The sequence below is a fragment of the Passer domesticus genome, chromosome 12 (assembly GCF_036417665.1).
Source record: "Passer domesticus isolate bPasDom1 chromosome 12, bPasDom1.hap1, whole genome shotgun sequence".
Taxonomy (NCBI): Eukaryota; Metazoa; Chordata; class Aves; order Passeriformes; family Passeridae; genus Passer; species Passer domesticus.
Genome location: NC_087485.1, coordinates 8,736,135 through 8,761,461, shown reverse-complemented (window position 1 = coordinate 8,761,461; position 25,327 = coordinate 8,736,135). Strand labels below are relative to the sequence as shown.

The following is a 25,327-nucleotide window of genomic DNA, read 5'->3' as shown; positions in this document are numbered from 1 at the left end:
CTATACATCTCTGAAACAGGAGTATCACCTAATTTACAGAAGAATTTGTTTCTGTTGGAGCTTAACAGTAGAACAAGACAAGTTTTATTACCTAATTCGTATGTGTGTGATCAGTCTTAGAAGGATTCCATTTGTAAAGTAAAATTTATACCTTTTGTGATGATAATATCTCATAGGATTTAGGTAAGGAAATAGTTTGGTCCATAGCAAAAGTTAGAGAGAGCTTTACCAAATTTATTTTTTAAAAATGTCAGATTTTGTTAATCCATAAATTAAATCCATTTTGTCAATGTAATAGTGACCTGTTGGATGTATGCCCAAGTGTGACCAACTACTAGCAAGTGTTTTTTACAGAAGCATGAAACAGTGAGGTGCACAAGAAGAAATACTGCTGCTATGATTCTCTGCTTGTAGCCTCTGTTAAATATTTACATTTTCAAAGTTTTATTTAGTTTTTCAGCTAAATACAGTTCCTGTAATACCAAAGGCTTAACATCACCCTACTTCTGTACAAAAAAGTAGCCAGAATTTGGGATCAAATCTACATGAAAAAGTCATCTTATACTTAATGTAAGGCTGGTTTTGGGAATAAATATTTAGCATCAGGCCCTTAAGAAGCAAGATACATTAATGGAACAGAGTAAGATACTTGTGTGCTTACTCCTTTCAGAAAACATTTTGTAAATGCTAAGTATTTGCTCAATCAGTATTTTTTCCTGAATGTTTCAGGTCCATAGAGTAAACAACTTAATTTGTTATTATTTGTTGCTTGTTTCTGTTTCCTGTACTCCAATTAGTAAATTGAGAAATTAAACTGATTTGTCTGGTTTCACTAATGAATAGAAAGCGAATAGAAAGGTCAGGTTCAGACTGAGTTTTCAGAAACGTACAAACACATGATCCATAAAAATGCTTTAATTTACAAAGAAGAGGCAGGTTGAAAACAGGAAATGCCATATTTTTCTCTGCTGAAATGAATCAAGTTGTTATAAATAATAGGAACAGTAGGGTTTAGATCTGACCTTGCATTCCATCTGTTTTACTACAACAGCTTTGAGTTCCAGCTGCAACCAGGAACCAACACCAAAACAGACTGGGAAGCTCTGGCTGCTTTCAGCAAATAGGAGCAGGTTCTGGTGCTTCCTGTAAGACACAAAACTGACTGGAGCAGGCCAGAGCACGTCTTGAAAGCTCCTGAGACTTGTCACAAACTTTCACTGATAAGCTGTTAATTACTCCTTTGCTGTTGTCATGTTGTCCTCACTACAATTCTGTTATGAATTGGTTGCAGAGAAAGAACTCATTTTCTCCCAAGCTCTGTGTGTATCATCAAGGCAAGCAGTGAGTCAACATCAGAGCAAATTTGACTTCAGTGGTTTTGTGGTTTAACCCTCTGCAAGGTGCATCTGCTGCTTTCCAGTCCTCAGCACAGGACCACTGTTCTCTGCATTACCAACTGCCCAGAGCTGGTGCACAAACTTGTCTCAGTAGCAAAGTAAAAAATTATGAAATGCCTATTAATTCAAAATGGATGTAATGGGTAATTTTCAGCCCACTGCACTAGTAGTTTGGGACTTAGCTATAAGACTCATTTACTTTTCTAAATAAGGCACCCTATTTCAAAAGGTGTGTGGGAAGCTATGCACAAATGCAGTCAGTAGGAATTTGTGTGCTGAACTCCCACATTACAGTACAATGTCCTGCACCACAGGAGGTGGTGTGTAGGAGTGGGTGGGCAAACTTCAGAACAGAAGAAGGTAGTGGATCACTGGAAAATTTCTCCTTACTCTTTATTTATGTATTCAATTACTCGTCCCAGTTTTTACCTCCTAAACACTCTTATTTTACATGGTTATTTCAAGGCTGAATAGAAGTGCTACATTCTTGATGCAAACCTGTCTTTACTCCCACTTCCTCTTCTCTTTGAATTTGAGATGCAAAATTTTACTGAAACATGATTAACCAACTCCCAATGCAAGTTCCAAACCTAGCTTGCAATTGTCAGTTATTATCCAGGATTCCCAAAGATGAACCACAATTCTGCTACACTTGAATTTAAAAACATTCATATTTTGTAGACAAACAAGTCCTGTTGTTTTACTGTTTACACAAAACAGGAGAGATACACGGTACATATTGTAATACAAACTTTCATTGGATGCATCAAAAAATGCAGCTTTTCTTTTTGGTCCATCCAGGTGTTAGAACCGCCCCAGAACTGGCAAACAAAATGTTCATTGTTTAAGAAGCTCTCCTAGAAAAATAGTAGTGTTTGAATTCTAACACTGCATGGCTAGAAAAGGGACAATAGGTGGGTGTCTGCATGATTCTAGAGCAGCAAAAGCAGCAGGGCCAGCTGCTTGGACAGACAGTAGTTGTCTGTCCAACTACAGTAGTTGACCAAAGGCTGCATTTTTAAGTGGTCACAATGGATTCTAAATTTGTGTGCTTATGCATTTCTCCTTTTACAGAGAATTCAAACCTAAGTTTATTGCATTTAAAAATCTCCACAGCTTTACCATCAAACTTCTCTTTAAGTTAGACGTGTACTGTAAAGTCAACTATGGAAGAAAGCACATCTTCTAATTCATTACTGAATTCTCTATTTCTGGTAATTTGCAAAACTTCTCCCTGACAAAACTACATTTAGTCCAGAGTCTTATTATATCATGCTTTAAAATTAGCTTGTGACTTTTAAATCCAGTTCTAGACTGGCAGGGTTTCATTAGAGATGTTTCCAAAACTAGTAATTACCCTCTTAATGAGCCCTTGAAGATATTGTTTATATTTATAATGAGATTTACAGAGGACACTCAATCAGTTCAAACACAGCTGGGTGCATGATGCTGGCTGAGACAGTCAATCCACTGGAAAGTCCAGTCAGCCACAATTGCCTTTTGATGAAGAGCACTGAGCCCTGGTACCTTGCAGTCTGCAAAGCTAATGAAAATACTGCTGCTTGGCATATTCCACTATAAAAATGGTGATTCTCTGCTAGAGGAAAGATTTTTGATTTTTATTTTTTAATCAGGCTCTCAGTTGTGGTCCTGCTGAGCTCTACAATGTTTGTGGATATTTGGGATTTGGTGGGGGCAGGGAGGGAAGTGCTGTCTCATTCACTGAGATGCTTAACCCAAGGACAAGGGGGAATGGTTTCTGACTGAAAGAGAGTAGGTTTAAATCAGATTTTAAGATGAATTTTATTTACTCCTTTAAGTCAGAGTTGTTAGAACAAGATGTACAAGTCCAGGATCTTATGGAAACTTTCTTAATCTACACCTGGCGGCCAGTCCAGAAATAATGGGGCACAGCACCAACTAATCACAAATCTGCACATCAGACATTACAGCAATTCCTAATGTTTCATTTCTGTGTTGCTAATAAAAGCAATGTCTTTGGCTCTTTAAGAGAGTTAAGAGTAGATGTTAAGAAGAGAAAAGTATTTATGTTCCCGTCAGGGTGATCTGATACTTGTAGAAGTACTTCTCTATGTAGTGCTTAATGTTAATTATTCTTTACTGTGTAATTTATTTCTTCTTCAATATCTTTTTACATTACCTTTCTGTGCTCCATTTATTTCAGTGCTTTTTCTACCCACAGTAAAGTTCTAACCTACAAACATGTCCATGAAAACTGGAGGAGCTCCATGGAAACTAAGGTATTCCTTTTCAAACTGACTAATTTTCCTTACATAACTGCCAGAAGATGAGCTGCAGAGCTAATGCATTGATGAAGATGGCTAGAATGTGCAGACAATAATGTATTTACACAAACTGATGTTTGCTTTAAAAATTATTTTCTATGTTTAACTGCTACTATGGTCTTCTGCAGCTGGAAACTAAACCAGGAAATCCGTGTGTTCCATTTTCTCTGTTAGAATGAACATGCTCCTCAGCTGCAGAATAGAAAGCAAAGTTATAAAGTTGTTAGTAATACTCTAATTTACTCCAGAATTTTTCACAGGGCTCCTAAGGCTGACTGACAAAATTTCCCCCTTAATTTTAAAACACAAATTAATTTAAAAATTAGGTTTCATCTTTGTCACCCAGCTGCAGCAGCATGTTCACACTCAATAATCTCCATTGCCATAGCAACACATGCTTGTCAGATCAGGGCTGAATTGATGCAGGAGCCTCTGTGCAGAAATCTGCTAACCCTTACATATGCAACTCTAGAATACACTAGAATTTATTTTTACTTTTAGAAAGGTAACATTGTTATACAATATAAGATAAACATCTCAGCCTCTCTCTGATCTGATCTGTGTGACTTGCTTTCTAATAAACCAGAGTTTTGAAGTGCTTAACACAGCTAGAAACAGATTATTCAGGTGACAGGTTTTCATGTAGGAAATTGTAAGTGAAAGTAGAATTATAGATTATGCTGAGTTGGAAGGGACCCACAAGGATCATCAAGTCCAACTCCTGGCCCTGCACAGGACGCCCCAAAAATCCCACCCTGTGCCTGAGAGCATCATCCAGATACTCCTCAAGTTCTGCCAGGTTTGGAGCTGTGATCACTGCCCTGGGGAGTTCCAGTGCTCAAGCACGCTCTGGGTGAAGAACCTTTCCCTAATACCCAACCTAATTCCCCCTAGGCACAACTCCAGCCGTTCCCTCGGGTCCTGTCACACCAGAAGAGATCGGTGCTGCCCCTCCACTGCCCCTCCCGAGGGAGCTGCAGCCCACGGGGAGCTCTGCCCTCAATCTCCCCTCCAGGCGGAACAAGCCAAGTGCCCTCAGCTGCTCCTCATAAAGCTTTCCCTCTATTTACCATTTAAATAATAGTGCACAAACACTGGGTGTTATCCTTTTCCCTTTGGAGTCAGCAGAGAGTCCTTCCCCCTTTTATTCTTTGTAGAAAAATGTGTGTTCACTTTTCCCCTACAGTCAGTCATGAGATACTCAAGTTCCATTGTCATTTTACACTGCTGGATTAAACAAGGTAGGGGTGCAGAGAAAAGTGATTTGTGCAAGTTTACATGTAAAGCTGGCATGAGAAATACTGTCTTGCAGCTCTGGATGAGTTATTATTGCATTTATCATTATTACATATGTTACCACTTATATTTGCATCATTACCTGATCAAAAGAAACAAAAGCAATAATAAAATCTGTCAGCCAAAGTTGCACATTTCATCTGGGTCTGGGAATTCACCACATAGATTGCTAGGCCTGGTTTTCACTCCAGTATGCTGTGCTTTAGAGACTTGGTACATTTTTAATCAATCAAACTCCATCTGGCTTATCACAACACTCCTAATTCAAGATGTAACATAAATACACAATTTAAATGTTAATCTTTAGAACAGACAGAAATTCAGGTTTACAGTTAATGATCTACTTCCACAGAATATTTCTTCCTTTCAAAAATATGTTTTGAGACCTTTAAAAATACAGAGATAATTATGAACTTAATCTATAGTTTTAGGTTTTCTAACCTCAGGCTCTGTGGAATAACTGAAATCATTAAGTTCTACTGTACATTTGTATCTGGGTGAGGAAAGATTCCAACCAAGTGTCCTGGGCTCCAAAACATACCCTATGCCATCTGAGTACCCACACAGTGTTTGTGTGTGTCTTTATTCAGCCAAGAAAAAGCATGTGCATACATACAATTTTAAGTTTAATTTGCTATACTTACCTAGGCTACCATGCAATAGCAATGTTGCTATGGGAACAGGTTTTCAGAAAAGTAGATCACACATGACAGGCAGCACACTTTTGGATGTTTTTTGTATATATTATGCCAGGGTGAATAGCAAGCATATCAAAGTAAAGGCTAACTTTAAGTCATGTATGCCCTGACCTACAATGAGATTCCATTGATCATTTTGAATTATATTTTTTTAAGGATTCTACAAAGCACTAGTTGTTTCCAGGTGTGTGAGAATTCTTTTCCCTCATCCTTATGTACTTTACATTTAATTTGTAATTTCCTATCTTCCTATCATGTCCTCCCCTTTTACTTTTATTTTTGCCCGAATATATTCATAATGCTCATTTACTCATTCATTCTTCCTGCCCATTATATTCATCTTTCTTTCTTTTTTCACTCTTTCTCTCTCTGTCTCTGGATTTTGCAGTCTCCCTTTACTCACAGTGTTAACCCCAGACAAAACACTCAGCATTTGCTCTGACACGAGGGCCAGCAGACACCCAGAGCCATGATAACAATACTTAGAGTGGCATTTTGTCATTCAACAAAATGGAATATGTATTTCTTCCTTCCACCTCCTCAAGAGAAAAGAGGAAGAGTCACTTCTGCTTTTTGTTTTATGCATTAAAAAAACTATGGCAAAATGACATACACTTTCATTTGTTCTTTCAAAATCTCTTAATAAATCCATTTTTCAGAGTTTATTTCCTACTGTGCAGAGTAGCAGGTATGATGTTTTCTGTAAACTGATGATATAACCTTTACATCCTAGCTGAGAATTTCCAAAACATCCCCAAATCTTTAAAATGAAAGGTAACACAAGCAGCCAGCTGAAGAACAGCTAAAGACCATGCAAGTGTAGCAGGATTCCAGAAATCTGTCACATCAATTCCTTCTTTTTAAATGCTCATGGAAATGTTATTAAAGATTTTTGTAGGTCTTGACATAAAAAAAATGGTATTTCATACCTTAATTTGACTTAATATGCATTGAAGAACTCTAGACTAATAACTTGCTTGACAAGCATCCTGTCCTGGGGTATGTTGTGCTTCATGTGACATTTTGAGCTGTTAGTCAGACACCAGCAGTGTCAGGAAAACGTCATCCCCAGTGGAAGGTAATATATTCAGATCAGTTCTACTTTTCCAGCTTTCTGATTTCTTCCTGTTCCATGATTATTCTTCTGCATCAACATTTGCAGGAATTTGTAATTCAAATATAGAATTTTTCAACCACCAGCAGCCCAAGTTCCATCTGGGATTTGAACAGTCAAGCTGAGCTCCTTCTGCTACACACAATACTTACACCACCACTGCCAATAAATATTGTGAAATTAGAATTCTGCAGGCAGACTTTCTAATGAACAGAACAATTTGCTCTTTCACACTCTTACTATGATTCTAATTATGATTCCCATAAAAACTAATTTTGTGAGGTAACATTTTTATATCCCAGTCAATCAAAATGTTAGTCACATAGCCCTAAATTCATGTGCATCCTTAATAAAGTTTTAAAATCTGTGAGCATGAGTGGCATGTCCATATGACATGCACTGGAAGATGTACAGCACCAATTTCCTTGAGTGATAGCAAACTGTGGGAATTGTATTGATCACTTTTGGCTTTGCCTTTTTTTTCCTTCTTTCTTTTACAGAAACAGAAGGCTCAACGTAAGCTTTTACAAAACTTAACATACAGCAAGACTTGTGGTATAATTGGCTTATACACACAAAAACAGAAGAGATTTTAGAGTTATCCTCTTTACATTTAATGTATTCAATTCATTAAGAACACCAAGATCTGCAGTTTTATACTGTATTTCAACTGACATTAATTTTCAAATAAAAGTGTGCTGCATTTTTGTAAGATGTACCATTTAATCTTTTCCATTTACAGTCTACTACTTCATCTGCTAACTTAGAAATACAGTGATTCTGAAGTTCACCATCATAGTAAAATTAGTCACTATAAGTCATTTCCCTTCTTCAGCTACAGTGCAGATAAAGTTGTATTTGCCTGGCAAGTACTTTAAATAGTTCCCATTTCAATGAGATGGCTACCAGACCACAAAACAAGCTGCTGCTGCACTGCTTTGCTGAAACTGTTAAATTATGAGGCTAATTCAGAAAACTGACACAACCCAGAAAATAAATGTCAGAAACACAAAGAGCTTGAATACAGTGAGTTTCTCCATTTCTCCCTCCTGTTTAGATGAAAAAGAATGACATATCGTTATGTGAATTATTGTGTGAGGTGGGAAAAAAACCCCAGGTACTAATAGCTCTGTAAAAGGTCTTTAGGCATACATAATGTACACACTGACTGCATGAAATTCCATCTGCTTGCAGGATAGAAGCCGAGTAAGTCAATATTGACCAATTAGGCTTATTAAAAGAATATACAAAGCACTACAAAACATATTGTGTGAGTAATCCTTACAAAATCTCTGGGGCTATTAACAGTTTTCCCTGCCCAGTTCTATGCATTTTGAAGCCCTTAGAAAGTTGTTTCTCTTTGTAATTTAACTTCTTTATAAGTATAGCATGAAGTGAGCACTCTCACGCTACAGGTATCAACAGTTCCTTAGGCATAAACACCAAAATGCATGGCTGCAGCTAGGAAAAGAGTTTTTTAATAGATGTATATCCACAGACAACAAGGGTTGTTGAACAGAGCACGACATGGCAAATATCAAACTAAACAGTCAGTAAAGATGACTGTAAACATTAGTTCTTTACTGTTTATGCTCAATTTATTCCTGAACACCCAACATTTCAGAAAATCCCCATAGTCTCCAAGTATGCTGTTGATGAAGGATTTTGCAGTCGTTTTCTCCTGTTGGGGAATGTGACACTAGATGGCACATCACACCATGAAATGTGTAATGAAGTGTAAGCAAATGCTGCTTGCTCTAGAGCACACTACTCATTTAAAAAGCTCCTTAAATCAATACAGTAACACTTCTACATCAGACTTGAAATCTGCTCCTGAAAAAGGTCCTTGAAGAATAAATTTCATACAGAATTCATGGGTAGATATTTAATTTACTACTAAATTAATCTCAACAGGCTGATACTAAAATACAATTTAATATCCACATGAGAATCATCGATATTAAGTTATGCTTTTCTTTTAAAACTATTTGCAAAATAAAGCCAGCATGGTTTAGTTTAACTAGTGATGTGTTACTGTCCAAACCATGATTTTTATTCATATATCTTTAAGTGGAACTGCCAAACTTGAAACTCAGAACTGATAGCAGCTCTCAGAACTCAGAACTCAGTGATTTTTTGCATATTAGAAATTACTGAGACTGTAAAGTTTAGCTGTAGTCCCCCAAACCTCATTCTTTCATAAAGTGAGGTTGTATCACAAATCACAATGGATCCTGTGCTCAAAGCTGTACACCTCAAGGTCTGGAGCTTTCCAGGCAACCAGTGTAGTTTATTCATAAGGCAAGTAAAAAGTGCATTTTTAGGCCTGTAAATAAATATCTATGATTCACCCAGGCATTATATTTATGATGCATGGTTGCACAAAACCCTGTAAATTTGATCTGTATTTCACATGCCTTGTAACAGCTTAGAAACATTTAAGTAGGAATCTAGCAGGCAGAGTATTCTTAAGCTACACTGATGTTTGATGCATGAATCCTGTAACAAAATGCAAAATAATCTCTGAATAAGAATTGGCATGCATTTCTTTTAAGCTCCATGAACAAAAAAAGAGAGCTTCTCTTTTCAAAATAGAAATAAAGGAAGATCTCATAGAGAAATAATTCAGTCAGTGCAAAACAGTGCTTATATTTGCCTTCATATGAAGGCAAGGAAGTGAGAACATAGAACAAAATGTAATTTTTCTGGAAAAGAAAAATAATTTTTAGAACTCTATTTCATCTAAACTGAGTCAAAAGCCTAGAATGTTTTAAATGACAAAGTAATTGAAATAAAAAGAAGTTAAATGGTTGCCATGGCTGCCTCCAAATGCTTTGATATGCTTTTCTGTCTTTATTTTTAATCCTAACTCTGAATTTTTGTCTTTTACTGCCACATTAGCCATTTTTCTTAAGAAGTCAATTCCACTGCTTGATATCTTTAGCCAGCAAGGCCAGACAACTTTGGGATAGTAGATCACCCAGTCCAACATTTCAGTTCAACATTTTACATGTTAGAAACAAGACTGGAAAAGGATACTTCAATATCTAGTTCCTCTGCTATACAAAGATAACTTTTGTTAAACAGTTATTGCCTTTTTTCCTTTCTCAGCATGATTTTTCTCATCTCTGGGTAGATATCCAGTCTAGAATAAGATTCTCTAGCTGTAGAACATGATTTGCTCCACTTGCATATGGAAAAAGAGCCAGGCAAGCAGCACTCCAACCACAGCTATTTTGGTAGCAACAGCACCTTACAGAATGGGCTCCACTAAGATAATGTGGTTAAAACTGCATCAATCAAAGAGGGTAAATTGTCAAAAATAGCTTTCCCTCAAATGCACTAATCAGGCTTGTATTTGTGTGTTGAAATTACAGGCAGTTTTCCATTGCAAACAACTTTGTGGCAAACCAAAAACACAGGGGTTTTTTTTTCCCTTTCCAGTACCCACACACTGATTTATGTTGTCCATTAGGTAGAAGGAAGTTTCCTCTGTCTTCAAAATAAAGCAATCCTTTAATAAAATGAGTTTGGACTTTGAAATGCCAAAATAGTAGCTGGGATAATGTAATCCAAAGACAAGCTCTCTCCTGTCATAATGCTGTGGCTAAACCATAATCCCTTGAATTCCATTATTTTTGAAGAAAGATCCTGGCTGGTACTACCCATCAATGTGGCTCTGTTTCCAAGAGAATTACACTATAATTACACTTTAGAATATGCCAGGTTTCCCCCTGTAATTTAAGGGGAAAAATGGGTGTTGAAAGGCTGGTCAGCTTCTTCATGAGCAACCAATGCCAAACAAATTGTTAATGAAAGAATTGTGTTTGCTGTTATGTCACCACAGCATGAGGATGCTTTTAAAATATTTTATATAGAAATCATGTTTTAACTGCAGAATTATGTAGCATTCCATCCTAGGATGGACAAATTAAATACAAACAATAAACATTGGGAAGATCTGTATCTAATCTCAGCCAGTATCCAGGTACATAGGGCTACATAAACTGACAATTATCAGTGGGTTTGGGAAGATTTCATTTGTTTGTGTTATTTTACTCAGTTATAGTGTTATAATTGGAAGCTGAAAATCCAAGGATGCAGAAAGATTTAGAGATAATAACAGCCCTGAGCTAATGACATACTCCTGTACTCTAAGGAGAGCACTTTAGGCTTCAAGGATAACAACCACTAACAGTTCTACAGCCACTGTAGGATCGTGCAGGAGCACAACCATATGCACAAACTTTAAATAGCAAAGAGCAAAGAACAAAGAACATAAAACCAAATAACCAGATTAAAAGTCTACTCTTTCAGAAATCACTGGAACTGTGTACTTTACCATTCCAAACCCAGAGTTATAGCCTGGTGTTAGCAATCAAAGTCTACAATTAAAGGGAGAGATTCTTTAAAAAAGTCAGCAGCTTCCATTTAGGATAGAAATGAAAGAAATAAGTCTCCTAAACTCTTGATCAACCAGCAAGTTCCAAACAGTTCTGTATTTTTAACCTGTCACTATTGAATTTTGAGGTCTAAATATGAATAAGGTCTTGTTAAACAGGATCTTTGATGCAGTGTGGAGAAGAGGTATTTGAAAAACATTTTCCTTTAAAACCAGAACACCCCAACTAAATTGTAATTCAGTCTCCTACTGCAGCCACAGTGTTGCAGACTGTACTGCAGTGCCACCTTCTTTGCAACAACAAAAGCCCTACAGATCTACCATCATGAAAGCAGAGTTTTGTGGCATGCCAGCTGGGTGCACTCCTTAATTAACTAGGTAGTTAAATATCTGATAAATTTATCCTGGAATTTCTGATTTCTTTATTTCTTTGTAAAGGGTGTATATTTTTTAACATTCCAAGTCTATACATCAGCAGAAAGCAAAAGCTGGAAAGTTGATCACAGTACAAAGCTGATTAAGGAGGAAATAAAAGCAGACACTGCACATGTTTGGATCAGGAATCTGTTTGCAGTGGTAGATAATTTGTACACATCTCCTCTATCTGAATTTATAGGAAATAAATCTAAGAGCAGAAGACTACTATCACTCAGAATAGTAGTTCATGAAGTATAGTTAATGAAGCTGTGAAATTACTGAGTGCTTTCTTTAGTGTTTCGATTTAACTTTACAAATGGTGTTCTCCATTTTTTGTACTCATTGTAAACTACATAATTAAAAGACATCATACTCTGCCACTAAAGAATTCTTTGTTCTCATTCCTTTTCCTAAAATAAATTCAAGTTAAGGTACATTATTATTATGCATGTCTAGGAAAGTAGAACATATCTAAAGCTTTTAAGTGCTCCTTCCCTAATTCAGTTATTCACATTAAATTAAAAACTTTCACTTCAGAATGTGCAGTTGATATTGCTATGGCAACGCTAGAGGAGTGAATCCAATTTTTGGAAAGATTTGCTCTCCAGATTTGTTGCAGTATGACAAGCCAGTGGTTCCACTCTGGGACCCAGTGTTTCTTACCACACTCAAGAATGAGGGATTAAAAGAACTAAGCCGGACCTCTGCTGGACACTGCAGCTGTTCACAGATTTAACAGTGACCTAGCAAAACCCTGGAAATCAAAGGTAAAGACTACCAATAATTTATCCAAAGGATGTCAGTAAATTCCCCCAGTATAGGACAGCAAGCAATGACAGCAGAAGAGTAAAGTCTTCCAGTCCTTGGGATGTCACAAATTTATGGGCAACAGAGTAAGTCAGGTTGGACTGCAGTTTATTGCAAATTGAATTTATCACCAGCAGTAGAGATTTGGTGTTTTCACTCTGCATAGCAATTTTTTCCAGTGACTCTCTGGAAAGGTTTAAGTAAACAGGAACAATTTGTTCAAGAAAAATGTTATCTCTATGACTGTGATAAATGCCCCGTGTCATCTTATCTACAGCAAATGCAAAGGAAGAAATTTAAATACCTAATACCAGAAAGAGACTGTACTTAAACATATGTCAACTGTACCAGGCTTAGCTGAATACCATATGCCATGGAGACATGACTTACACTCATATCCATATACAGATTATGTGACATTTTGTTCTCTATCAAATTAATATTTTAAAGGATATTAAAGAAATGGTGGAGCAAAGGTAAAAATCAGATTATATAGGTAGATTAGCCTTTGGAATTCTCATTATTTAACTTTAAAAATACTTTCATATTGGTCTGTAAAATTTAATAAGAATTCTTTAAAGAATAGAAGCCAAGATACAAGGAAAAATTAGAAATAGATTCCATTTAATAAAATCTTACCTGATCAAAGCCACCCTAGGCTTAATTTGAAATTCATATGTTTAAAACCACAGAATGGAAACTTCCAGTTATGTTGAAAGCCATGTTCTGCATATAGCCTTTCCCTTTTGGAAGCTGAACCACAGCCCTTCTCTTTATTTACTGAACTTTCTCTGTGCTTGGTCATCACTGAAGTCTGTCATTACAGACTCTGCATAGTTCCAGGCCAAAAAGCAGAACTATGTATGAACCTTTGTAGCAGCAGAGGTAAAACAGGGATACTTATAGGAATTCAAGGCATGTATTAACATTCAGGATCTTGAGCAGAATTCTTTAAGCAAACAAGAACAAGCTGCAAATACTGCGTACATTAGTCCTAGATGAACATCTGCAGCAGGATAAAATGAGCTGTCATTCATTCTCTTTACTTCTACTTTTTCAATTTTCATTTCCAAATGAACACCTAGTTGGAAAAGAATCCTGTTCCCTGATCTTCTCTATGATTTTCCAGAAATAGAAAAGCTTGAGCTGTTTTTATGAAGAGAAGTGTAGTTTAATTTTTTCACTTGTGTTCAGTTTTGAAGGATCAGTGAGTGAACAACATATATTTGCACATCTATCAATGTGAGGAAAAAAATTGGAATATTTCTTATGATGATGTAGGTATGCTGATGTAGGGATTAAGAAACAGTGATTTTATAGTCTAAAAACTGCATGAACCAACAGAAGTTCAGCAAGTAGAAAATTGTCACTAAAATATAAAGTCAATCTGGTACATGCTAACTAAAATCAGACATATTTAACTGTTAATTTTGCCTTATAAAACACAGTGATTTTCTATCCTTAACATAGCTCTTTTTCAGTTTGCTTCCTATTAAAAAACAGTTTGTTAATGTAATATTAACATTATTGCAGTAATATTTTATTGATGCTGTGTGTGGAACAGAACTTACTGTTAACCATTGTTATGATCCTTCATCTTTTTATGGCTTAACAAGGTGTGTACTCACAAGTGTTCACAGCCTAACTATTCAATCTCCTTTATGCTTCTAAGGATCTTACTATTAGCTGGAGTTTGATTTGTTAATTCTAAATTTAATTGAAATGTAGAAGATTTTTTATATAGTACTTGCGCATCAATTCTAACATTTACTCTTCATTCACAAAATTCTCCTTTTGGTGCCACAAGTCTTTTTTGAAGTGGTCATCTCAGATGTTTAATGTAAAAATAATTGGGAAATTCTATATTAATTGAGTAGCATAAGCCAGGTTTTGTAATTATAAAACACCTCAAGGAAGTGCAAATGAACAGTTCTACATATTTTCCATGAACAAGCAAGCTAAAATAAGGGAAGTAACTGTGTAACTATGAAAAAATAATCCTATCATTGGAATTCCAAGAACAGCATAAGTAACCTACATTCCTTTTTTCTCCATTTCACACAAATTCTCTTGATAATCTTCCTTCCACCCAGAGATGAACTGTCAAAGAAATAGAGAACATACATACATACATAAAAATAATCATCAAAATCAAAATGAAGAATGTACAGTCAGAGTAACCAGACTTCTCTATTTTTGAGACCACACTTGATCTCATGAAGTCAGAAAACAAAGTGTCATTATGTGCCTTAAACAGAGCTTTTTATTCCATTTGTGCTCCAGAAGAGGAACTGTGTTAGGTGGATTTGAGTATTGCTCTTTTTACATGAACAAAAGCAATCTTCTTCATTCTTCCTGTCCTATTTAAGTAGCTTCCTTGCTGGCTCTGATGGCAGTCACATAATCTCCTCATTCACACGTGATTTAAAATCTGGCTAATGAGTAGCAAGATTTATTTTCATATAACTGACAACATATATAATGTGCAAATCTAGACTAGAAATATTCAACATCTTAACTCTTACTTTTCTTATTTGCTCACTTGAATCTCCTTAGAAATGGAGATAACATTAGTTGAATATTTCAGATTTTGAACAGAATGCTTTCTTATAATCTAAATGAAGTTTTTTGTATTTTTAAAGAAAAATATCTGTGTTTATCACTATAACTGCCCTTGTAGACAGAACCCGTTTCTAACACTGGGATGCACAATAACAAAAAAAATAAAATAACTTAAAACATCCACATGCATTATAAAAATGCAGTTTAAATCAGCAATCTAAGCCAGGGTTTAGAAAGGGGCATTAGGATACAATATGCTGTATTTTATGCTCTACTGCAGTGAAATGAAACTTATAAATGTGCTGAAGGTTAAAAGCTTTTCTAAAACACATGGCTATAGACACTCCTGGAATTATGATAAAGGCTAGTTATTTATCCTAGTTTAAAAAAAAATCTTATAAATTCAAGATTGCAATTAATTACTGTATTGAAAGAAAGAGCACCAAGTGACTGAACAGGATGTTTTAGCACAGAGTTACAATTAAGTTCTCCTTTCTTTATCTGATTGTCTCTGTAACACTCAAGGAAATACCACCAGGCACAGATTAGTGTCACACTCCTGAAGCTGTAGGTAACTTGGAGAGATATTCCATAATCCTTCACTCCTAGCAGAGCTCCAGAGGGGCTCATAGGAACATCTATACATTTAGCACATAATGAGGAGAGAGGCTTTGGGCAAGACAAGTATGTAGGGAGAGGGAAGGTTGTAAATTATTAAATGTTTCAAGAATTACGACTGTTACTAAATGACTGCACAGTTACACATTCTATATCATTTGTAAAGGGAGGAGATTATGAAACAAAGCAATACTAAAACAGAATGCTGAAATCAGTTTAAAGAACTCAAGAACTGTTGTCTCTTGACAGGTTTATACCATAATAGTCATAAAATATCTATAAAGATAGATTTTTCAAAACCTAGTGAGACATTTAGCCACAGCATTCTGCTGCTAGCAAACAAACTAATTAAATAAATGCTAGCTTGGATAGGCTTAAAAATGCTGCAGTATAATAAACATATCCATTAACTAATCTCTTACAGAGTGTTGATATTTTGATGTGCTTCTATGGAAGAAAGCTCCAGATATACATCTGTTTTTCATATGATAGTTTATGTCAGACCATGTGGCCAAACAATTACAAAATTTTAACTTGCTAAGGTCCTCATTATATTTTGTCTTACTCTTTATTTTTTCTAAAGCTTCCACTTAAAATTATTTGTAATAAACAGAAAAGAAGAATCCCCTATGAACAGCACTAAATTGAGTGTGTCTCTACATAACAAAAGTCAAAATAAACATTCCAACTTGAACGTATGTTGTGCATCTCTTTGTTGCTGGAAAAGTACATCTTACCTTTATCTTTGCCAATTATGTGCATCATCTTAAACATTATTTTCTCTGAGAACTGCTGCTCCTCGTAAAACTGCAAAAAAATTGAAAAAAGAAATGGCCACATTGTACTTTCTTAAGGTCATAATATAAATTGTCACTCCTGTTACTATAGAAACAGAGTGGATTTCATCATTCTAATGCATGCAGTGATAATTGTTCTGCTTTCAGTCTGTGGATAGGTAGTTAATGGTGCCAGTTGCTGTTAGCACAGACACAGACTATTGTCATCTAAGCACAAAGCTGCTGTCTCCTGTTCTGTCACTGTGAGCTTTCCTAACCATCAGCAATTCAGAGGGGAACATTCAGGCAGAATGAAGAGCTGTTCACAGGCCTCCGTTCTGTGGCTGAAACAGAATTCCCTGCAGGAATTATGTTCTCGAATGAAAACCAAATAAATATGACACAGCACAGAGTGCTTCTTCAGATTGTCCTGTCACGTCATTGCACAAAAACTGTTTTCTGAGCTTATAAAATTTGCATTGCATTGAGCAAACTTCAGTTTACATCCTATGTATAGAGCAAGATTTCACTGGTACAGCCAGATACCACGAGCTTACAACACACATCTCTGTGCAACTGTGTATTTTAACCTCGAGATTATAAACATATCAATGGGTACTAAATAAAAGTAAACACTGCAGTTTTGGGAGTTCACAGCTATTCCACAGGTGCTCAAATTTAGGCTCATTTAGAACACATAGGTGGAAAGTAAGGCAAAGTGAGAGCAATATGGGATAAGAGAACAACTGTCCAAATTCCAGCATTGTCTGGTTTCAATCCAAAACTCAGTTGTATCAGTTTTAAAACAGATGCACTCTAAAATGAGCAATGGGTTACTAAAAGTATTGTTATCACTGTTACTCAGGTTTGGCTTAAAACATGAAAGATTTATTCTCATCAGTTATTGTCAGTTCATGTTAATTTGGCAATAATTAATGGAAGTTATAGGGAATTATCTCCTTATAGGAGATGCAGCTAATGTGTAGTTTAAATATTAATGAGCTTATTCTTTATAAGGACAACTGCATTGCTTAATATAGATTAGTCAAGCATACAGATGCTTTTCTTAAAATTGACATGCTTCAAATCAATAGGGTTACGGGTTAACTATAAAACATTGTTTTCTGTACTTAGCCTTCCTCGCTCAACACCATGAAATACATAAATTGTACAGGATTGTATTTCCCTCTGACATATGTCTGTGCAATTTGGTTCTGAAACACTTTCAGAAACCAACACTATGCGAAAAGCAATTGGCTTTTCTTGTCAGTTTTCCCAGTCTAAAACTGACAAAAAAGTTGTAATGAATTACAGCAGTATATAATCAAAAGTAGACATACATGGAAAGTACTACGAAAACTGAATTATGACTGGAATTATGCTTGGAAAGGTCTGTTTAGAATCTCATCTGTGAACACAGAAAATTATAACAGACAAAATGTTGATTGTGGTATAATTTGTGAATATCTATAATGACATTAGTTGTTGCTGGACAGATAAAACCACCAAGCCATACAACTCCTGTACAGTTCTTTTATGAATTATTTCTCCTCAGATCCGAAGAATTGTAACATACGGATTCTTACCCATGAGATTTTATGCAGTGTATCCCTGTATGTCTCTGACTCCTGAGGTTTTCCCAATTCCCCTGGGAACCATCTCTCTGTTATTCATACATATCTACACACATACCCTACTTATTTTGTATTTAGGTCACATCAACTATGCACACACAGCAGCACCAAACAGGTCACCATATGTCCAAAAATTCCACATATATTTGTTATGTATGTGCATTCTGAAATACATTCAATTTACTACAGTGAGCATATACATTTGTTCAGAAAAATGGTAACCACAATTAGAAATTTGGCAGAATATCAGCTACACAGTAAACTCCAGTCTTTTGGAGAAACACCAGGGTTACTGCATGAGTGCTCCATAGTGCACATACACATACAACTTCCCCACAAATGTCAGGCAAATGTGATAGCCTTGTGTTTTCTGAAGATTTTACTTTTTTTTTGGCAGACAGCCAGGCTGAAAAGATTCTCCTGGAGCCCTATAATCCATATCTGGTAATATCTCACTTCCTAGCAAGCATATATAAAACTATGTGAGAGAAGAAACAAGGTTCTAATTCTCCCCACTTTGACAAGAGCCCAGAGGAAAGAAAACCAAGTGTTCTCTGCCAATGTGGCTTGCTACAGAAAGCTGGAAATGGCTGCGACCACGATTCCTGCCCTTCAGGCCCTGGCACATTTGCCACAGCCTGGCTCATTTGCTCAGAGCAGGCATTGAGCTGGGACTTGGAACAAAAACAGAGTGTGACCAGTGAAGTTCTGTTGACTTTTTTTTTTAACAAGTGTTTGCTTTGAGCAAGTATAGCTAAAATAAATAGATCATAATAGGAAGAGAGTAATTAGGCATATTTCAGTAGCCAGCTTGACTCCCACAATACTTTGCTAGAGACAATATTACATACTTCACCTTCATTAATGATACTGCAGTGTATCACAATATACTGTTTTCTAACCTGAACTGAGCCAGAATGCACCGTGTGGCAAAAAGACCAATGAAAATTAAGTAAGAACAAATTACATACTATGGTATGAAGAACAGCAGTACAATTAAAATGTGGAGAGCAATAGTCCAGAAAAAGTGACATTCTTTTCCTATTCCAAATATGAGATCAGTACCTTGTAAGCAAAACTGGGGCATGTAAAATACCTGTCACATTTCAAGACAAATCACCTATGCAAGTGCAGCATCTTTTATGATGAACAATGCAGTCATACAAGGCTCAATGAACTCAAAGACAAAACATCTGGAAAAAGTTCACTGCAAAATACATCTACAGCTCCTTTGTGAGCTACTTAGATGAGAATGCATCTCTTCTTCAGGGAAAGCTGGGGAGAGAATCTGTGTCTGTGATGCAGGTCTTTTTGAAATCCAGACAGATTTTGCTCAGAGAATAAAATCAGCTTGCTTTCTTACAGGTGTCTTTTGAATGCAGTTGTTAATTTTCTTGGTAGCTTTTGGTGCTTTCATTGCATTTCCCTATACTTGGCATGGTGGGCAACACCACAACAAACAGAAACATCCTCACATGTACCAAAATCTACAGATCACAGTTCACTTAATAGAAATTTTTAGACACTAGTATGGAATTCTTCCAGGCCACACTCCCTTTACAGCTATTAGAGAGGGGATTGAGACAGGAAATTACTTATTAACAACATTTTAATGTAGACTGCCTTGTTCAGCAAAGCAAATTTGGTCTGGGAAGAAACCTTTCCCCATCAGCTCTTAAAATGATTCAGGTAATATTCTTCCTGATCAAAAGACTAACCAATTTCCTCCTGACCACATCCTTCTCTGCTCTGACAATGAATGCCATGAAATAAAAGCCTGTAGGCACATGCTGGAGTAAAAATATTTTTAGATTTTTAATCCCCTGGCTGGATACAGCCATATTAAATATAGATTACTTTTTATGACTAGAGATAAAATGGAATGAAAATAGGAAAATTGTCACTGAATAAAAAAGTAGTGTGGCAATGAAGGCATACGATGTACTGTAGATAATACAGTATAGAAAAAACTAATGTATATGTTCATCATACCAGGCAGAAGAATGAAGGCAGAACATATTTATGATGTATATAAATTAATATTAATAATTTATAAATATATTCTTACTCCAATTCCATGACTGAACTGTTCTTGAATTTAAAGGGTCTTATTTAAAATATTCTCTATACAAAATGAGATTCAAGCCCTGCAACCTCCATTTACATAGTCAAGTCTTGGGACATAGATAAAATATAACTACTTTCCACTTAAAAAAATTCTAAAATAAAAAAATATATTTGTACTTCATATGCAAAGCTTCAGTTCCTTTGGCTAGTCTTGCAAAACAAAACAGTCCCATTGTGATGAAGGATTCCAAACACAAGTTAGTATTGTAAATAATATGACAAGCTGATCTTTCATCTAGGTTTTTACTGCACTGATACTGTCAACAAGTTGGACTTTTCCTGTAAAAATTATAAATACGTTGGATTTCCATTGACGTTTCAGGATATCTTCTTTTGTTATGGATAACATTTATATTTTCTAGAAATACATCTGCCTTTAATACAGAAGTAGAAATCAAGCAAACCAGTCAATCCTCTCCGTGCAGCTGACCACCCAAATGCCAAGAGTTAAGTGGGATAAACTGTGCAGCTGCAGTGAGCAGTGAAGTGGCTGCTGGGAAGGACTGCTGTGAAAATTGTCTGGCTACCTACTGAACAGTTTAGCAGTAGACAGAGAGACAAACATTGAACACTATGTTTTAAAATATTACCCCAAATTTATCCAATTTATTGCAAGATTCATATAGCCAATCTTTTCTGTCTGGAGCAGAGTACATATAGGATGGATTAGGGAAAATGAAGATGTTCCAAAGAGTGGAACATTCATGTTACCTTCAATGGAAGTAGCAAGGCTTTCCTGTGAAAATGCTTCTTTGACTATTCCAGAAGTCAAATTTACTGAGTTCATCTGGAAGCTTCCTTTCATTTATAAACTTAAATCCTTTTTTTTGGTACATCTTAATGACATATATTAAAACCAAGAGCAAAGAATAAAGAAAATAATCAACTCCATATCCTTTGTGCATATTTTTCTACTCTGCTTACATAAATCAGTCATTTACAACAGGAAAAGAAAGGAACTAACACCTTCATTTCAAACACAGGAGGAATATCAAGGTACGTAACTAGACAGCCGGTGAGGTGGTAGAAGTCCTGCATGAAAAACCAAAAAAAATCCCAAACATTCTTTGATTTCCACCCCCAACCCTCCCCCCCCCCCCCCCCCCAAAATAGTATAATTTTGTGTGTGATTTGGTCTGGTTTGTTCTTTTGTTGTTTGGTGGGTATTTTTGCTTGGTTTTTTTTTTTTTTCCAGAATTTTTCCCAAAATGGCATGGCAGACATCTGAAACACTAATCAACTGCGAGACTGGAAAAATTGTTAGTGGACACAGCTCTGGCTAGACTTTTCACAGAATAAACACTGCCACTTAGCAGAGACTGAGTTATAGGGCTCTGCTCCAAAAATAATGCAGAACTCCAGTTCTGCCTATTGCATAGAAGGAAAAAACATTGGAGTTCAACAACTTTCTGCTGATGAACAAGGATTATTTGGGTTGAAACTACATATTGAAATGTAATGTTCATTTTTGTAAAGTAAGAATCATTAAATAACACTGAAACATCTATTATTGCACAGTGTTTAAACATTTTGAACTCATAGTTCTATTTCTGGATACTTCTTTGTCCCTGTTTGAAATTTTGAAATTGTTCACAGCTCAATAAGGAAACTGAAGGCAGCCTTTAAATAATTGTCTCTGCAGATGAAAGATAACTAAATTTTGAAGATCTAAGGAGTCAAGAAGAGCACAGTAGCACACAAAGTCAGTTTGATTACAGAGGGTCAGACTAGCCTATGTTTCATCAAGTGTTATAAATTCTATTTTAAAAAAACCTTTAAACTTGTGGAAACTTTCAATACATTGCAGTATGTAGAACTGAGAGCATAATCCTGCACCTCTGATATTGAGCTGCCTTTGCAGAATTTCTCTCTCAAAATGTCTTCCATGAAGACTTCATATTAGCTAAACCAGCATGTTCACAGCATTCTCCTCTTTTCATCACTCTTTCTAAGAAACAGGTGTCAGCACACTAAAATTACTTTTGTTTCCAATAGTCCCTGCCCAGTTCTAAGCTCATGATCCATTTTCCAACTTCTGTTATTTCATTTCTTCTCCTACTGGAAGATCATCTTCTACCAATGGGTGTCTGAAGGGAGGGTCATTTGAAAACCTCACCAGTTATGAGAGACATAATTGTGCTCAGATTGGACACTGGTGCAAACCTGCAGGAGTCACTAGATGGGCACTGGCTCCTTCCAGAGCTGAATTTGGTACTTTGTGTTTATATTAATTGTTTCACCATTTGAAACAAATGTTTATTTAAAGCTGATTGAGGTAAGAGTTGACACAGTGCGCCATTTATATCATCAGTGCCTTTGCCACTTCATCTCAGCAGGTTTTACTTTGAAGAAGCAAAAATAGCTTCATCAGACACTGAAAGAAAATCTTAACGTTCTGGTTAATCAGCAGCAGTCTGTGAAGAAAACAGCAAAGTAATGAAATCTCCACTTCTGAATAATTGTACTTGGGAAAAAGTGAGATTCTGGCATAAATTAATTCTGAGCATCCAGCTCAGCTTTCAGCTAGAATCAATCAGTCAAGTACTGAAACTAAATTCACAGCTCTTCACAGCATACTCTTTTTGGTAGGATGCAGAAAGATTAAAAAATAAAATAAAATTAAGGCACTAAATTATTTTTCCTACACAGGAGATCCATTATTTGTACAATAGAAATCAGTTACTGAAGTAGAGAATTTTAATAACCTTATGTTCTCAGTGTTCCAAATCCAAGTGATGGATGCATTGGAAGGCACATTGAGGTATATGCCTCAGAATTCTAACTAAGTGTGATTTACTACTGGAAAAATGTGAGCAACTCTATCCTAACACCCTGCCCCCAGTCGTCTGCTGTTTTACATCACGTGAAATCTTTGCGCAAAGTCCATAAAAAACTCAACTATAAATTTTGAAGATGAGTCTATTAACCATGCTCCTCAGACTGAATTTATAATTTCAACAGCTTTAAAAAAGTACAATGAATAGAAAGCAGCTAAAGGGCTATTTAAAATATACCATAAAACTTGGGGCCTTCAGCACCTTGAGGTGACAGGGAAGGGAAGGAGCCAGCAAAAATTTTACCCACAATGGTATCTTGTACAGTGTCAAGGACTAAGCACAGAAAATGAGAATCACATAAATAGAATTAAGAGGAAGATGTAAAAATGACATCCTGGGTTAGAATTGGGCTGCTGTGGGTGAGCCAAATGTAGCTCTAAGATCATTCTACCTTAGCTAATCAGAATTTACAACTTGCTCCAATTTAAGTCTCTGAAGTGCCTGAAAACATATTTTTTGTAATTTTATTCCATCAATGCACACATCTGTCTCCAAGAAAGTGTCCTTAAGCCCATGAATATAACATTTGTTACTCATTCCATTCCTTTGGGTACTTGACCAGTCTTCCAGAGTGCAGTGAAATTTAAAAGCCATTTAAAAAAGAGCAGAAATTCTAGACCAATTAGAGAGCTGATAAAGGACGAAATTTCTGTGGAAAAATATCTTTCTTGTAACTGGAATCAGCTAGAAAACATCTCCACTATTCTCCTGTGCTTCAAGGCAAATGTCTAAACCTTTAACAACCGTCAAAGAGTTTTAGCAATTTAACGCCTGGAATTCTGAGAAACTTTTCTGAGGAGGAAAAAAGTAATTACTTTTTTACTAAGAAACCCATCTCTAATTTAAACTGTAACTTGTGTAATCCCTAGAATCTAGCACTCTGATCAATTAAGGCACTTCTCACTGTGTAGTAATCGCTGCATCTCAAACAATTCATCTCCTCACCAATTACCATATTACTGAACTAATCCTCATTTCCCTTACAGCTGTAAAACAAAGACCTTTGTAAAACTGTATGCAATGCTGTAGAATTGGCAACCTTTACTCCAGTCTCTTCTCTACTGAGTGAATTTTGTTAACTTGTGGCAGTGGGAAAATTATCTATATTTCTTGTATCATTTACTGTTAGAAGAAAACATGCACAATCTTTTGCTCCCTGATATTTTTTTCAGTTAGAGATTGTTTAAATGCTAAAAGGTATTTTAGACTGTATTTCAGCAAATTACTGAGTTATTGTTACAAGAACTCCTTCATTTGCTCCTTTTCCTGTACCTGCACAAAGAACGTGCCCTGCTGATGGCCAAGGTGTGCCATAGGGACAAGAAGAACCATAGGACACTTAATTTAACTGTGTATCATCCAGACAGAGACAAAACATGCAAATACTGAATACTGGATGAGATATATTCTTCACTGTAAGAAAAAGAAACTTCTAGGACTGCTTCCTGAGCTTCCAGTTACTGACACAGATAGTGATCACAGAAAACTAAACGTGCCCTTCCAGGGAATGTTACATAACACATCCCAGCCAAGCTCTCTGTAGTGCCTCTGCAAGACAGACAGAAGGCAGACATTTTGATGTTCTAGAAGTATATAAATAAATACTTAAGTAAATAAGGAGTTGCGCACTTGGTTCTTCTAACACCACCATTATCTTCTACAGGTGCAGCAGCCTCTGCAGGGGATGGCTTGATCTATGATAACAGCTCTTCTGGTTATTACAAAGGCAAAGCAGAGGACCTACAAAAAATGGGGTCTTCACGTGATTTTCTAACACCTTCAACTAAAAGGGAAATAATTAATTAATCTGGGACCAAATCTGAAATTAATTACATCAAAGAAACAGATCTGAGAATTAGCAGTACATTAAACACCTGTGTTTTTTGGAAAGATAACTGGAATGACTGTCAATAAATAAGCATCTTCTTGAGACTTCTGAGAAATAAACCAATTGGAAGCTCATCAATAAATGAATACTGCTGGAAAGATGGAACACAGGGGATATAAGCCTAAATATGATAGTTTTGCATCATTGCAATGAGAGTCATATATGCAGTCTTTCCTCTGCTTGTCTCAGTATTGAAAATCCTGCTGCAAGTGTTTCTAAACCACATAAACTTACAAGCTGATCAGTATCAACTGAGAGTTTAATGTTGTAAAATGAAGTGTGGTTGCCTTATTTCTCATTACCCTCTGAAGGATGATTCCTCTTTCCCCTTGCTTCAGAAGCTGAAAGCTCTCTGTTCATTTGATCCCAGGAGATCAAGAGAGACAGAAATTACACTGTCATGACCACAGCTCTCAGCGTTTGCTTTCTGACTACAGCATCTCAGATT

The 25,327-nt window shown here is 36.1% G+C and overlaps 2 long non-coding RNA genes across 2 annotated transcripts in view; one reads left to right on the top strand and one right to left on the bottom strand.

Moving 5' to 3' along the window:
- The window catches only part of LOC135279403 (uncharacterized), a 107,043-nt gene that overhangs the window by 51,783 nt on the left and 29,933 nt on the right, over positions 1-25,327 (bottom strand). Inside the window, exons 3-4 of the long non-coding RNA XR_010346646.1 lie at positions 16,355-16,424; positions 14,476-14,537 (exon numbers count right to left, since the gene is read on the bottom strand). This is a non-coding gene — a long non-coding RNA (uncharacterized LOC135279403). The remainder of the gene's footprint in view (positions 1-14,475; positions 14,538-16,354; positions 16,425-25,327) is intronic.
- LOC135279405 (uncharacterized) lies at positions 1,049-6,499 on the top strand. The gene is made up of 3 exons (XR_010346648.1): positions 1,049-1,469; positions 3,583-3,658; positions 4,598-6,499. It is a non-coding gene; the product is annotated as an uncharacterized LOC135279405 (long non-coding RNA).